This window comes from Canis lupus, chromosome 18 (genome assembly GCF_011100685.1).
Source record: "Canis lupus familiaris isolate Mischka breed German Shepherd chromosome 18, alternate assembly UU_Cfam_GSD_1.0, whole genome shotgun sequence".
Classification (NCBI taxonomy): domain Eukaryota; kingdom Metazoa; phylum Chordata; class Mammalia; order Carnivora; family Canidae; genus Canis; species Canis lupus.
The window spans coordinates 49,485,822-49,501,491 of NC_049239.1; the positions used below are offsets into that span (position 1 = coordinate 49,485,822).

The window sequence follows — 15,670 nt, forward strand, 5'->3', positions numbered from 1 at the left end:
TGTTTTTTTGTTTTGTTTTGTTTTTATTATGCAGGAAAATGTTAATCAAGGAGTCCTCACTTCCAGAGACCAAAGGGGTTCTCGGAGTCTTTCTCCCAGGTCCTCACCACCCCAGAACATATGAGGGGCTGGCCCAGAACCCAACGGACCAGGCGTTCTCTCTGTCCCAGGACTCTGAATCTTGAGGAGTGCAACAAGACTGGAGAAGTATTTGGAAGCCACCCATTCCCACCGGGGCAACCTGACGTTTCCTGGAGATCTTGTTCTGACGCCTGTTCTGTTTTGATGCCAGGTTCCCCGATCAGTGTGTTGATTGTGGAGGCTCTCCACTGTCTTTCCAGCTACTGCTCTGTTTTCACTTAGCTTGGCCACAGCGAGGCCTGCAGTCATGGATGTTACCTTACACAGAAACCCTCAGAAGGAGCATTGCTGGTGGCGGAGCCTCAGGTTAGTAAACACATGGGACTGAGAACAGAAACTCAGCCGAGAGTGTGAGGCTCATAAAACTTAAGTCCCAAAACTCCCTGCCGCCCAGCTCTTCCTTTGTCCCTCAAGGAAGGAGGTCTCCCAATGTGTTCACGTGGTTGTCTGGAGCTAGGATGGTGCCCCCGTGGCACCCAGGACACGAAGGAGATGGGTGTGGAGGAGAAATGTACTGGCCAGAAGCCAGTCTGTGGGAGATCCTTCCAAACAGATACGGATTCACTGTTAAGTGGAGGAACTCCTTCTCAGGGGTGTGCACACGCAGCAACCAACTAGATAGATGTCATCAGAGCAGAAGCTGCCTGCAAGGTCGCCAGTGACTTCAAGGTTCTCAGTGGATATGGGTTCCCTCTTTGAGCTTATCCTGTAAGTGGAATATTTTAAGGCACACACCAGCTCGGCTTCTCCTTTTAAAGATCTGAGCAGGGGGGCACTTGGGTGGCTCAGTGGTTGAGCATCTGCTTTGGGTTCAGGGCATGATCCTGGGATCCTGGGATCGAGTCCCCCATCAGGCTCCTCGCAGGAAGCGTGCTTCTCCCTCTGCCTATGTCTCTGCCTCTTTCTGTGAGTCTCTCATAAATAAATAAAATCTTTAAAAAATAAAAATAAAGAGCTGAGCAGAAGGCAGCAGGCTGTCCTCACAAAGCCTTTCAAGTCCTGCACTTTGGGAGTGGTGACATTCCCAATACTCCAAAATACATTTTGGAATTGGAAGAAAAACATGGATTGCAAATGAAAAAGGAAAGGTTTTTCAAATTTGGAGACGTATTTTGGAAGATTTCCTCCCAAATAGTGAGAAATTATAAACTTCTGACTTAAATGAAGGGGATCTCGTTTGCTTATCTTTAATTTTGTTTATTTGTGAACAAGTAAGAGAAAGTTCAGATTGAAATCAGTGGACTATGAGACAGAAGGGATAAAGATAAATATTGAAGTCAACAGCCATTGGTTCGAAAATGAGAACTGAATTTAACCGAAAGTAATTCAAGAAGAAGAGATCATTGTGGGGACGACTGGGTGGCTCAGTCGGTGAAGCACCTGCCTTCAGCTCAGATCAGGATCCTGGGGTCCTGGGATGGAGCCACATTGGGCTCCCTGCTCAGCTGGGGAGCCCGCTTCTCCCTCTCCATCTGCCCTTCCCCCTTCTGGTGCTCCCCCTCTCTCTCTCTAATAAATAAAATCTTTAAGAAAAAAAAAGAGGAAGAGATCATTGTGGAATAGAAATTCATCAAGAGGAAGAGGTCTTTGTGGAAGAGAAGAAACCAAGAGCCTGTGGGTTTCTGATAATCCAGTTAATGAGGGATGCATCCCATAACACTGGGAAATATTTACATCTTGTGCTGATTTGACATCAGTGAAGGCAGCTTAGATCATAAGTCACCACTGCAGCAAGGACAGTGACAAAATCGTTAACGAACGTCATCCATTTGAAGACTATTTCAGATAAATCGATATACAAGAAAACTGGACCTGCCCTGAAACCTTACTATCCAGGCATGAAAAACAGGATAAAGATCTTCCCAGAGTTGATAACCATCCTAAAAATGTCTAGGACGTTACCAAGAATGTGTTGTGAAGCTAAGAAATATCTTTATTAACAATACAAGACAATTTTTGACCAACCATGCTTTTAAAAAGATTGAATTATTTCTTGGTTCTCTTTATGGAAAATATTCAAAACTGTTGACATATGAAAAAGCTATCAAAGAGTGTGCAGCAAAAATGGTAGAAAATGGAAGAAAAATATTGCAGGTATTTTCCTGTATTTTGCATTGCTTGCATTGTCACTTTAAAAAAAAAATCTACAATTTGCTGCAATTTCTGGTCCCGTTCTAGATAAATATTCATCATGGTATCTAACTTTGTATGATTTTGTATTCTTTTTCTTAAGAAGCATCCATCCCCCTCTTGTTAATAAGCTTTGGTCTCCACAGAATTTGTCCTTGGATGGAAGACAGAAGAATTTCCAAACTCCAGGATGGTCAGCAGGACTCATGACTCATGTGAGTGACCACAGAGCTACTGCCACAGACATCCACGAGGACCAGAGGGCAGGGGGCTGCTGTGGACAGCCCAGGATACCTCCCATGAACAGAATGACAATTCAAATCCCTAATCTCTTGTCCTGAGATAAGGACTGAAATTCAAGGACTCTATGGCAGTGTGGGAAGAAACCTTTTTTTTTTTTTTTTTTTTTTTGGTAGCCTGGAGGCTGAGAGTGATTTCAGGGGGCGGGGTGGGGGAGAACCTCACAGTACATTCTGCAATTTGCTGAATTAGAACATCTGTTGAGGGGTGCCTGGGTGGCTCAGTCGGTTATGCATCTGCCTTCAGCTCAGGTCATGATCTCAGGGTGCTGGGACTGAGTCCCATGTGGGGCTCCCTGCTGAGCGGGGAGCCTGCTTCTCCCTCTCCCTCTTCCTGCCGCTCCCCCTGCTAGGGCTCGCTCGCACTCTCTGTCTCTCTCTTTCTGCCAAATAAGTAAATAAAATCCTTAAAAAGAAATTGAACATCTGTTGAATTCACAACTTCACAGGTCTGTTGCTCGTTCAACAAGCACCAACAGGCGCTTACTATGAGCCACGCATTGCTCACAAGAGGCTGCTCATTTGACCGTAGGAAACGAGGTATCAAGAGGGTTCCAAAAGCCAAAGGGCTGGTCCTGACCCTGAAAAGCCAAACTTTGTGAAACCAGTGCCCACGGGCTTCTCCTGCCAACGCTGTGGCGAGCTGCCCCTGCTCCGAGGAAGCTCTGTTACAGGAAACTGTAATCCCCCTGCTCCACCTACACAGTCACCTCTGCCTGGGATCAATCAGCTCCCCACCTGAGCCAGGGTGGGTGGAGAGAAAAGCAGGAATTCAGTTCTATTTGTCAACATCGGGATGATTTGTATGGGGATGGGTTTTGGGGAGCGCTTAACAAAGGAGGGTGCAAAGTTACTTAAGACCCAGTGGAATGTGTCCCTAGGCCTGTGTCTATAGGAAGTGGACACCCCCGCCCCCCACATCTGCACCCGAGGCTGCCTGTGGTCCTGAGGCTGGGGCGCCTCCTAACACCACCCTGACACTCACCCAGGCCAGGGGCCCAGATGACAGACGGCCCTCAGCTTGATGTAGGTGGAAGGGCCCAGAAGACCCCATAAAAAAGGAATCTAGAGCCCCACCCTCCATCTGCTCTCCCAGCCTGCTCTCCAGGCGCCAGTAACTCAGCGGTTCCCTGACAGGCTTTTAAACAGTGTCTTTCTGTTTCTTTCTTTCTCCATAAGTCAGATGGGGTTGATTAGAACTATCTCAACCCCAGAACCTCAACAGGCTCTTCCACTTGTCTTCCAAGAAACTGTGTAAGTAAAGATACTTAAGGCTGCGTGAACAAAACCGAAGCTGAACTAGATAAAGGGAAAAGGAATTTAGTGGCTTTTGGAAAAACTTGAAAAAAAACATGGCTTCAGGCACGGGTGGATCCAGGTGTCCTCGGGACCTTGACAGCGACTGTGAACCTGACTCTCCTCCCGCTCTCCCCGCTGCTGGCCTAACAGGTCTCACTTCTCAGACTTCCATTCTGCCTGTTTCGTACCAGGAGGAGAGGCCCTCCCCCCAATGGAAAGTGTTTCCATCAAACTACCAGGGCTGCCTCTCATTGGATAAATTAGATTCTGGCCTTCCTGAAATAGAGTCATGCGCCTCCTCCCAAACCAATCCCGTAGCCGAAGAGATGGGATATGCTGACTGTCTCAGTCCGGAGAGAGCTACACCAGCTGCGCGGCCGGAATGGAATTCCCCACTAAGAAACACCTGCAGCTCTCGTCTTGGTGACAGCACGCCGCTCCTGGCCACCCAGGCCTGGGATGTGATGTGCTGCCAACTCCCTTAAAAGTGGGGTTGCCTCGTGGAGGATGCACATTCCATCAACTCCTTGGATTCAAAGCAAAGCCAAGTCTCGGCCCTGGGACTGACACTGCAGAGTGAAGCCCCTCCTCTCCCCTCCCCGGCTCCCCAGCTCCCCGGCCTGCATCAGGCTCCCCATTCGCTATTTTGGGTTGGGGCGCAGTGTTGGGGGGAGCCCAGGTCACAGCTGAGGACACGCATGGCCCTTACAGCTGAGATAACGTCCAGCTCCTCAGGCAGGAATTGTGCACTGGGGGGCCTCCCCAGATCGGATCGGATGGTAGGACCCCTGCCCCTGCGGGGACTTGAAGCAGGGGTTCACTGCCCCCTGCAGGCTCAGGTCACCTGACTCTCAGCCCCTTTGAACTGCTGACCCCAAAGAGGCAAAAGGACCTCTCTCTCCACACGGCTTTATTATTCCTACTACTTTTAGAGAGTTCAGCTTCTGGGATTCAGGTTTGAGTCTTAGAGGACATTACTGGGAATGCCCAGAAGCCTCTGAAATTCTGACCTTTCCTACCCATTTTTCCAAGGCTCTGATATGGGCTGCATTGTGTCCCCCAAATTCCTATGTTGAAGTCCTAACCCCAGTACTTCGTAAAGGGGCTGTATTTTGAGCTAGGGCCTTCAAAGAGGTGATCAAGATAACACGAGGTCACCAGGGAGGCCCTGATCCCATGTGACTGGGGTCCTTGTAAGGAGAGGGGATCAGAACACAGACACACATAGAGGGACGACCCTGTGAAGCCCTAGGGAGAGCACGGCTGTCCACATACACGCAGAGAGGCCCCAGGAGGACCTGCCTGCCCACGCCTGGACCTCAGGCTTCCAGCCTCCAGGACGGGGGGACCGTGAGTCCTGTTATGTGAGCCCCACCTATAGCATTAGTTATGGCGGCTTGAGCAAACTCAGTTAAACATCATGTGAGCATAATATTCAGAGTTTACACAGAACAGAGTTTGCACAATGACAGGCCACCTCGCAGCAAGGATTGCAATGTCTGGCCGGGCAGTGGGGTGACGCAGAGCCTGCTCAGCCCATACGCTGGGTTTGCCACATGTAGCACCCACCGCATATATTCAGGGGGCAGGTGTGGCTGGGACTCTGTCATTTGCAAGTGACAGAAACCGTGTCCATGAGATGAGGCACACTGCTTTCCAGAGGTTAAGTAGCACCCAATGAAGACGTGCAGGGCAAGGTCTCACTTCCGGCATAGCGGGATCTTGCGGTGGTCTGGAATCTGTTCTCATCTCTCATCTTTGACTTCCTTTGTCAACTCCTTTTCAGGCCGGCTTCATGCCTGCGAGGATAAAATGCCACCAGTACCTCCAGCCTCCTAGTCTGCAGAAAACCAAACCCTGTCCCCGTGCCCCAGACGGAAGATTGGACTGGACTGATTTGCACCACATGCCCATTTCTGAAACAGTGACTTGGTTAGGAGGTGGACTACACTATGGCTTGTCTGGGGCAAATGCGAAATCACGAACCCACCTGAAACACAGAGATAAGGGGAAAGCCAGGTGGTCTTCTCAGAGGAAGAGGGAATTGGTTCTGAGCAGGAAAAAGAAACAGATTTCCCTACAGTGACTGGGGTTACCTGGAGCACTACCTAAAGTTCCAGCTCTTCCTTCTCCAACTGTGTCCCCCTCGATGCTGGCCACCCCGCCTTTACCGCCTCCTGGTGTCGGCATGCTTCCCACCCTCCCTGCTCCCGCCCCTTCTCCAGCTGCAGACCAGATCAGGAGAATTCATACCCACAGCCTTCAAGGTTCTCGATCATTGACAGGGCCAGTGATATCAGGATTTTGAACACTATTAGTTTCCTGTGGCTACTGTAACACAGGACCACACATTCAGTGGCTTAAAACTATGCAAATCTATTATTTTACGGTTCTTAGAAGTGAGAAATGGGTCTTCAGGGCTGACACCAAAGGCTGTGTTCCTTGGGAGGCTCTAGAGGAGAATCCACTGCCTTGTCTTTTCCAGCTTCTAGAGGTGCCTGCATTCCCTGGCTGGTGGCCCTGCGTCACTCCAACCTCTGCTCTGTCCCCACATCTCCCGGACTCTGACCCTCCTGCTTCCCTCTCCTAAGGATCCCTGTGATTACAGTCAGGGTCCACCCGGACCATCGCCCCTCCCATGGGTCTTCATTTATTCACCCCCGCAAAGTCCCTTCTGTCATGTAAGGGAAGATGTTCATGGGTCCTGAGACATAGGACACCACGTCAGCTTCCTAGGGCTGCATAACAAAGTACAATAAACTGTGGCTTAAAAAGCTGAAACGTACTGCCTCACGGTTCTGGAGGCCAGAAGTCTGAAGTGCGGGTGTCGGCAGGACCACGCTCCCCACGCGGCACCAAGAAGGGAGCCGTCCCAGACCCCCCCCCCTCCCCCCCAGCTTCCAGGGTCTGCGTACAAGCTCCCATGTTCCTCGGCTTGTAGACGCAGCCCGTCGTCTTCCTTTGCTGCGAGTGTGAGTCCAAATCTCTCGTTTGTATAAGGACACCGGCCACACTTATCAGGGACCCCCGTCATGATCTCATCTTCACTTGGTCACATCTGCAAAGACTTTATTTCCAAATAGGGTCACATTCGGAGGTTCTGAGCATTAGGACTCCATCATATATTCTTTGTGGGGGACAGGATTCAGCCCCTAACAGGCCTGGACATTGTTGGGGGCCATGATCGTGCCTACGCCACCCCACCCCAAGGACTGTCCACTGACCGGAGCTGATGGGGCTGCTGCTCGGGGCAGACCCGCCTCCCTGGGCCTCCCAACTACACGCACATTTGTACCTTGCACCCCAATTCCTGCTTCTGGGAGGACAAGGACCCTGATCCCAGGGAGAGGACTTCCAGGAGCATCAGGAGACCACTCCCCAGGCCAGCCCTGCACAGGGAGCAGCAATGGGCAGCAGCTGAGGCCCCAGCTTCCAGGTCGTGGGCGGCTGGGCACTGTCGCCCCAGGGCAGGACACTGCGGCCAGCACAGGGAGAGGACACGGAGCAGGAGGCAGGGGCACACGAGGGTTCAGAACACACCGCAGGCCTAGCTTCAACTCAGCACTCAGCCACTCGCTCATCCCCGGGTGCCCCTCCCTAGTGTCCCCTTCCCTTCTGCCCACGGGGACAACACTCACAGCACCCCTGTGGACCCACCAGCCTACACCGCCTGCATGCAGGAGGGACCCAAGCAGATTGTGGACCACTGTCATGCGTGGCCCGTCCTCAGGCTAATATTTCTATCTCAAGGACACAGCTTGAGATAAGCTTCTCTTTGTTCAAAGGAAGAAGGCAAATGGAGAGTGAATCTTTTTCTTCATCTACTTCAGTGGGAAAAAAAAGTAGGTGGGAAAAACTGATTAATGAAAAAAAAAAAGCTGATTTCAGGCCATTTTTGTTCTTGTCGCCTCTGCTGCTTCACTAGTGCAAACAACAGACAAGGAGATCAAGCTCCTTCCAGCCCACAGGCTCTCCCAAGGCGGCTGTTTACATTGGAAAGCGGGTGGGGAGGCGTGAAGCCAGCTTCCCGGCCCAGCATGGATGGGAGGCCCAGAACATTCCTTCACAGCCAGCCTCAGGGCCAGGAGGGGGGGGGTCTCCCAGCAGGTGACCTACAATCTGTGTCCCTCTTAACTCCGCCACTGAACCCCCTCCGTGAGCCCGTGTGTGAGGCTCTGCACCACTGACGGTGCTCTCGGGGGGCCACGGCTGCCACATGAGGCATTTCCCGCTTAAATACGGGACCATCCCTGTGACAAGTGCAGGGTGAGGGCTGTGCTCCTGGCCCGGCTGGTCCAGGCCTGGACTGTGACTCCGTCGGCTAGGGCAGCGGGATCCGGCCTCAGTGTAGCTCACTGGCGCATCTCACGGATCAGAGGGTAAAGCAGCCCCTCCTTTATCAGGGGTGATGCTCAGTGCGGTGGGATACCTGGATCGGATGGTGCCCCCAAAAGGCCTGTCCAAGTCCTAAGCCCTGGTCCCTGCGAACACAGAACAAGGATCTTTGCCAATGGAGTCAAGTGAAGGATCTCAGATGAGACTGTCCTGAGTCCAGACAGGTGTCCTTATGAGAGACATAAGGAGAGAGACGCAGGGAGGAGGGGCAGAGGCTGCCGAGATGCGGCCACAAACCAAGGCACGCCTGGAGCCCCCAGAAATGGGAAGAGGAGAAAGGGATGCCCCCCAGAGGTCTACATCTGGGCCACGGAGACACATGCCACCCCTGGCTCACTGCCAAAGCCTCAGGCCGCCTTTTCCTCACCCTATGGGTCCCCTGGCTTGAGTCACACTAAGGCCTCCTCTGGGATCACATTCCAAAGCTCTTCCAATGGTTCTCCCCAGCCCCTCACCAGCTTAGCACTAAAGCCTGCCCCTCCCTGCCCACCCCCATTGGCCCCAAAGGGGCAGGAATGCACCAGCAGGAGCCACTTCTTCCAAGGAAATTCCTTCCCTAACTTCCTCCCCCAGTCCTCCCCCATCCCCTAGTGACTCATCTCCCTGAGGATCAGAGGGCATGGAGCCTTGAGGGGCCGCAGCCTGAAACTCAGTGACATCGCAGCAGCAGCCGAGATGCAGGGGGGCCCCCCAGGGCCCTGGACGCCGGCTGGGGGAGGGGATCACAGGCATGCGACCAGGCTGGTGGATCCGGGCCTGCGCTCAGCCAGGCCTGGGCATGGGGTCTCATGCCTGCAGCTGCCTTCTTGAAACAATATCGTCTCTGAATTTGTGTTTGTAAGTGAAGTCCAATTGGACAGCATGACAGGCGCCGGGGACTCGGGGCGGCAGCTCCAGGGGTCCTGTCTCCCCCTGCCCTCCCACCACCTGCCACGGGGCCTTTGGCTCTGTTCTCCACGTAATCCTCTTTACGTAGTCTGCCCCACAGATCCAGTGACAGTAACACCTGATACCGTGTGCCGAGCACCACACTCGAGCCTGGCCAACAAGCCCAATCCTTCTGTCAGCCCCCAATTCGGGACTCTTACTGCCCTGAGTCACAGATGAGGGAACTGAGGTGGGAGGGGTTGTATGACTTCCTGCAGGGACACGAGGTTAAGGAGCAGGGCCAGGGTGCAAACCCAGGAGGCCTGGCCCTGTGGTGCCTTTGTCCCCACCACCCTGCGCTCCCACCCTCTGGAAGCAACGATGTTTAGTGCCAGGTGACACAGTGGTTCGTGAGGGCACCAGGAAGCCCACCCTCATTGTGCTCACCGGCCTTCCAGGTTCACTGGCCCACGGGGCCTGTCATTCTGGGGCTCTGCAGGGCCCATTCTCATCTGTGACCACCAGGGCCAGGGCCCTCCAAGGGCTTGTCACTGTCACAGGGCACCCCCAGGCCCAGGAAGATGACAGTCAGGCCACCGTGCCAGCTGATGGCCGGAAATGTCCCCCTGAGCTCCCCTGGGCACCCTGGCTTGGAGCCCTGTCCCTGAGGGAGGGGCCCAAAACACAAAAACAGCACTCACTTCTTCGATGAGTTTTGAAGTCGGCTCTCCAGCAAAGGTGATTTTTTAAAGACCAAGGCTTTTGATTCGCAGGATGGGGCTATTTTGTATATATATATAAAAAAAAAAGTTCCCTTAATTCAGCACATAAAGTTTATGCCACACATGAGAGCGACAGGAATGTCTGAGGGGGTCCCATTGACCAATTCAAGTGCCAAATGAAACACATGAGCCGGGGAAATTTGTAAATCCGAGATGAAAGCCCGACCACGGGGTCCCCCACCGATCCCCCTGAAAACTGAAAGGAGAGAACAGGCATTTCTACCGGCTTCCCTGCACAGACCCACAAGGCGATGGGGACACCTTGCCCACCCCGGCCGCCCTCTGGAACTCCACCGCTCTGTCCCTCTCTCTGTCACATTTTTATGACAGACGTTAAAAACCACACACACTAGCAGAGAGAGGAGTGTGCCGAGCCTTCTTATCCTGTCTGGTGCCACAGCTGTCACCACTCTGCTGTTCTCATCTCATCTCTCCCACATGCTCCTTTTCCTTTCTTCTAGAATGTTCTAAAGCAAATCCCAGGATCATTTCACTCCTAATTTGAAGACTTCTTTTTGTAGGCACTACCCCATCATCCCCCCAACCCAACAGAATGAACACTCATTCCCTCTAAGCACCCAGCACCCTGCTCCCCGGCCTGCTCCCACCGCCTGGGGGATAGCCAGCAGGGCCAGGCTCCCCGCCACCCTGGCTGCCCAAGGGCCATTCTCCATGCCTCACTGCAAGATGCCAGCAGCCTCTGAGCATGGATACATGACTGCCTGGATGCCTGACTTTATCAGTGAGCCTCAGCCGATGGATGGCGTCCTGACTCAGTGGCCGAGCAGCTGGTAGCTCTGCTGCACCGGCTGCATGACTCCACGCCCATGTCCTGAGCATGGGGCTCCATCGAGACAGAAGGCAGAGGGGAGTCTGTTACTGAGTGGGGGCTTCTTTTTGGGTGTGGGCTCCCTCACAAGGAGGACACCCTACCTCCCAGCCTAGGACAGGAGGGCAGTGGTCAGAAATCCAGCAACATTCCAGAAGGATCTTCAGTGTAGGAGCTGCTAAGAGCACAGAATGCTGTTTGTCATTGCCTGAGGCGAGAAGGTGCAAACTCCCAGGAGGGATGCCCTGCTTTGGCAGGTCGTAAACCAGCCCACACACGTTTGTTCCTCGGACCCCCCTCGGAACCATCTGGGCTGCCTGGCAGTGAAGCATGTCAGATACCAGCATGTGTCACAAACCTGAGCCTACTGGTGGCCATCCGCAATCAGCCCAGCCTCTCAGTCCTTGTCCCAACCTGGTACCAAGCATGGGCACCCGTTCCCACACCTGTTGGCCCCGATGTGGGCCAGGCTCTGGCTGCAGTCCCCCCCCACTCACCATGCTGGCCCTGTACTTCTGCTGGCTCAGAAGCCCCCACCTGTGGCAGGGCTCCACGGTGGACACCGTCTTCCACATCTTCACACTGGGCAGCTTCATGACTTTCGTGGTCCTGTCCTGGGTGGTCTTCTTCATCCAGCCTCAAAGAAGCTCCTGACAGTGGCAGCCCATGCAACTATACATGGTCATCCTGGCCATCCTGGTGTTCGTCTGCACCCTGCCCCTCAGCATCTACTGGTTCCTCCATCAGCCCGGGGAGACAAAGGCTCTGTTCACCAATTGGCGTGCCTCTCCTTGGCTGTGAGCAGCGGTGCCAAGCCCATCATCTGCCTCATGATGGGCAGTCAGGGCAGCCCAAGCCTGCATGTGCCCCTGGGGGCTGTGCTCCACCAGGTGCTGCGGGAGGAGCCTATGCTGGAGGGGAGGAAGACATCCTCCACCTGCGGGAACCAGGTCCGAGTCTGAGAGCAGGGCCTCCTGACGCCTCTGCCCCGGGGCCGCCCATTGTCACCAACCCTTCCCAGCTCTTCCCCACAGCTCCCTGCTCAGCTACTGCCCTTTCCGGACTCTGAGCATCCAGTGGCCACTTAACTGGCAAAGAGCTAGTGTGAGCCAAGTCCCGAGAGTGAGGGCGGGACGCAGAAGAGGGGGGACAAGCTACCCAGGCACGGTCATATAAAAACTCTTGGCACCAGTCAGGTGTGGGTGTTCAGCCATTAGACAGACATTCTACAGCCTTGGGCAGGTGTTGGAACTTCGGCTGTCAGGTGCCAACCCTTCAGATGCTGAATCATTGAAAGACAGGTCCTGCAGGTCCTGGGCAAGAAGACGAGCAACCAGGGAAATGGTGGGGGGTGAACTAGTGGGGGCAAGGCGGGAGCAAGTTATCAACTGGTAAGGAGATGTTCAGTACTCAGGGACTCGGTGCCTTACCCACGTGCAGCTGCTGAATGCCAGCATGGTGATGAGCTGGAGTGGGCAGCCTGTGCCCAGCCATGTGAACAGCACAGACGGTGCCGGCAGAGGCCTGTGTGGGGCTGTGGGCAGCGGGCAAGAGAGGGGGTGGGGGCAGAGTCACCAGCTAAGTGGTGCAGGGCGGGCAGGTGGCAGAAGGCAGCCAGGGAGACAGACCTGATCAGAGCAGCATTTCTAGGACACCTGGCCAGGGTTCCAGGGTACTGGCGGGGAGGGAGCTTTCAGGGCCACATGACACCTCAGGACCATGAGTCTCTGCACCAACCCTGTTCACACAGAGGCCCACATACCAGACCAGGGAGCTGGAGTGGGCATAGCCCCCCAAGTGACTGCCACCCTGCTGGGTCAGTGCCCCCCCAGGAGATGCAATCCAACCCTCCACAGACCACACATGTAGCAGGCATATAACACGTGCCTGCCCAGTGAGAGTAACACTGCCTGCTTGCAGGATGCACATGCATCCTGACTCCCTTCACACTCTCCTGAGGGCCCTTTCCCACCTCCTTCTGCACAGATTCCTGGCAGTCATGCCAGAAGTCTGCAGGGTGTCCCTGCCCCACCTTCACCCACTTACTCCAGGCCACTGAGTATCCACCTCAGGGCCTTTGCAGTTGCTGTGCCCTCTGCCCGGAATGCCCTTCCCTAGCTGTGCACAGAGCTCTCTCCCTTACTTTGCACAGGTCACTGTTCAAATATCACCTCTTCACAGAGGCCTCTCCTGATCACCTGACATAAAACAATGCAATACACACACACATACACCTCTCAACCCTCCTGCCCTGCTTCATTTCCCTGGTGTGTTCCCCTGACTGATAGATTGCATGTTCACACATTCACCAAGAAGGCAGGGGCCATGTCCATTTTGATTACTGCTGTGCTCCAGGCCTAGGACGGTGCCTGGCAGAGAGGGGCCCAGGACATGTTTGTGGAATTCCCACTCACAGGCATTCCTTGGGGGTCCAGACAAGAGAAGGGGAGAGAGCCACAGCAGTGAGGCAGAGTGGTAACCCAGGTGGCTCAAGTCCACAGTCACCTCCAAGAGGGCCCCCCTCAAATGAAATACCTCATAAGAGTCCTCTCCCACATCTGACTGGGAGCATTGTTCATGTGGGCACACGTGTGACTGTGTCAATAAGAGAGAGTAATGAGTGTGTCTACCTGTTTGTGTGCATCTGTGAGTGTGAGTATGTCTTCAGTACACAACCCACACCCTGCACAACTGGTACCAGCCACTAGTCTCCAGCTATTTCATGTCTCTGTGATATTTTTCTTCCCTCTATAGGACAAACTCCCCAAGAGGAGGGTCTGACACTTTTCAGCCTCACTGAAGGCTGATGGCAAAGACTAAAATCTGTCCAAAAAATTTTGTTTTGACTTCCAGAATGATGGGGCACCTGGGTGGCTCAGCGGTTGAGTGTCTGCCTTCAGCTCAGGTCATGATCCTGAGATCCAGGATCGAGTCCCATGCCGGGCTCCCTGGGAGGAGCCTGCTTCTCCTTCTGCCTGTGTTTCTGCCTCTCTCTCTCTCTCTGTGTTTCTCCATGAATGGATAAATAAAATCTTTAAAAAAACATTTTGGGTCCAAGTCCCTGCTCCACTGTGTCGGGTATACTTGGACCCAAGCTCGAACTTGTAAATAAACCCTCGTGTGTTTGCATCGGAAAAAAAAAACATTTTGTTTTGACTTCCAGAATAAAAAAAATAAGTCCATGCATGAGCTGCTACTTTGCTTTATCTATTTTGAGACTATGTTATTAGGAGCATACAAATTTAGGAGTGTTATATCATCCTGAGGAGCTGGATGATATTTCAGTATTCTTATCTGTTGGATCTATCACTTGTAAACAATTGAGAATTGGGTTGAGTTGCACCTTTGAAAATGAAACCCACCACTACAGTGAGTAGGCCTGTGTCCTGAATCCCCCATCCCACTCAGGAGTCAGTCCTAAAGAGTTGTACAGGTGGGCAGGTGGGAAGGCTCAGCCCTCACTAAGTTGTTACAGTGATGGAGGGAAGGGACTGGCTCTGGCTTCAACCCTGGCTCCATTACCACTGTCCTGGGTGCTATTGGGCCCATCTTGCACCCTCTCTGAGCTGTCTTCTTATCTGTATAAGGGGGACAATCACCTCCCTCCTCTACCAGTCTTCTATGTGGAAAGGACACACAGGTTCTGCATCCATCCGTCATCACCAGGCACTGAGAAGCGCTATCCCAAAGGTGGAAACCTGAGTCCTTCCAGCAAGAGGCCCATGGTGGGTTAAACATACAGCCCAGCCCTGTCTAAGCAAGCTATCCCAGTCCCTCTCCCTCCGGTCCCACAGCCACCTATGGTTAGTTAAAAGATGTCAGCCCAGAGCGACTTGCAGGCTCCCAGAGGCTGAGCTCTTCTCTCAAACAAGGCCATGACTTATTTGGCTCTTGCATCACCTATGTTTCATTTTCTGTGTCAGGGCTGTACTCCATCTTTCACTGAGGAATTCCGCTTCAAACTTGGAGAGCCCAGGCCCTTCTCACTCAGGGAGAGTAAATAGGGAGCAGTCAGGATGGCCAGGGGCACCAGGATGACCAGGAAAGGTCAATACAACCAGTGGAGGCCAAGATGACAGGAACAACTATGATGATAGCACACAACCTCCCCTCTAGGCCGCTCTGCTGCCAAGGTCCCCTCCCCGCAGAGGTTCCTCTCACCTCTTTTGTGCCAAAGGGAACATTTGCCTTTTCCAGACCTGGCTCACTACAGTGTGACTGGGGCAGAGCCAGGAGCATGAGGAAGACAGAAACACAGAGAGAAAAAGAGAAATGGCCTGTCATCTCATCAAGCCTTCTTCCCACCTCAAACTCCTCTCCCTTCTCAAGCAAGTGATGAAGGAGTGGGAAGAAGGAAAGAAAGGGCCTCTTACAAGAGCCCCAAGACCCTGCAGTGGGTATGGATAAGCATCTCTGATCCCACGGAAGAGGCACACAGAGTGTCCTGGCACAGTGACCACCCTGCAGAGTGTTCAGTTCTCTGAGTGACTCAAGGCTGCCTCTCCTCCAGGCTGTTTGTCCAGCACAAACAAAACTTGGTCACTGGGAGAGAAACACAAATCAGGACTCTGAGCAAGCCTGACCCTGTCAGTAGGGCACAGCCCTGACCCACCCCCCCAAGCCCCGCCCCAAACCCAGCACCCACCTCAGCAGGCCCCTCCATTTCAGCCATGCCCCAGGCTCCATCTGCCCCCACTAACATACAAGCTCCAGCCCCGCCTACTCTGGGCCCCCTCCCAGCCCAGCTTTTGCCAAGCAAGCTTCCCAAGTAACTCCCCAAGAATGCCCCACCCAAGCTTCAGCTGTGCCCCGCCCCATCATCCACCTCCTAAAAAGGATTCCACCAGCAAGGGCTGGAGCATCTTGTCTGGGTGAAGAAGAACAGGCCTGCATGGAGTAGAAAGGGAAAGTAGCAGGGGCCCCTTGAA

At 53.5% G+C, this 15,670-nt stretch overlaps 1 long non-coding RNA gene across 2 annotated transcripts; it reads right to left on the reverse strand.

The window, feature by feature from the left end:
* Positions 1-1,395: 1,395 nt before the first annotated feature.
* On the reverse strand, positions 1,396-15,433 carry LOC111090988. 2 transcript variants are annotated; one of them, XR_005373569.1, is made up of 5 exons: positions 15,388-15,433; positions 11,240-11,679; positions 9,833-9,911; positions 6,785-8,350; positions 1,396-5,668 (listed from the first exon to the last, which is right to left on the reverse strand). It is a non-coding gene; the product is annotated as an uncharacterized LOC111090988 (long non-coding RNA). The 2 variants fall into 2 exon arrangements; XR_005373568.1 differs by lacking the exon at positions 15,388-15,433 and having other exon boundaries at positions 11,240-13,073.
* Positions 15,434-15,670: the final 237 nt, after the last annotated feature.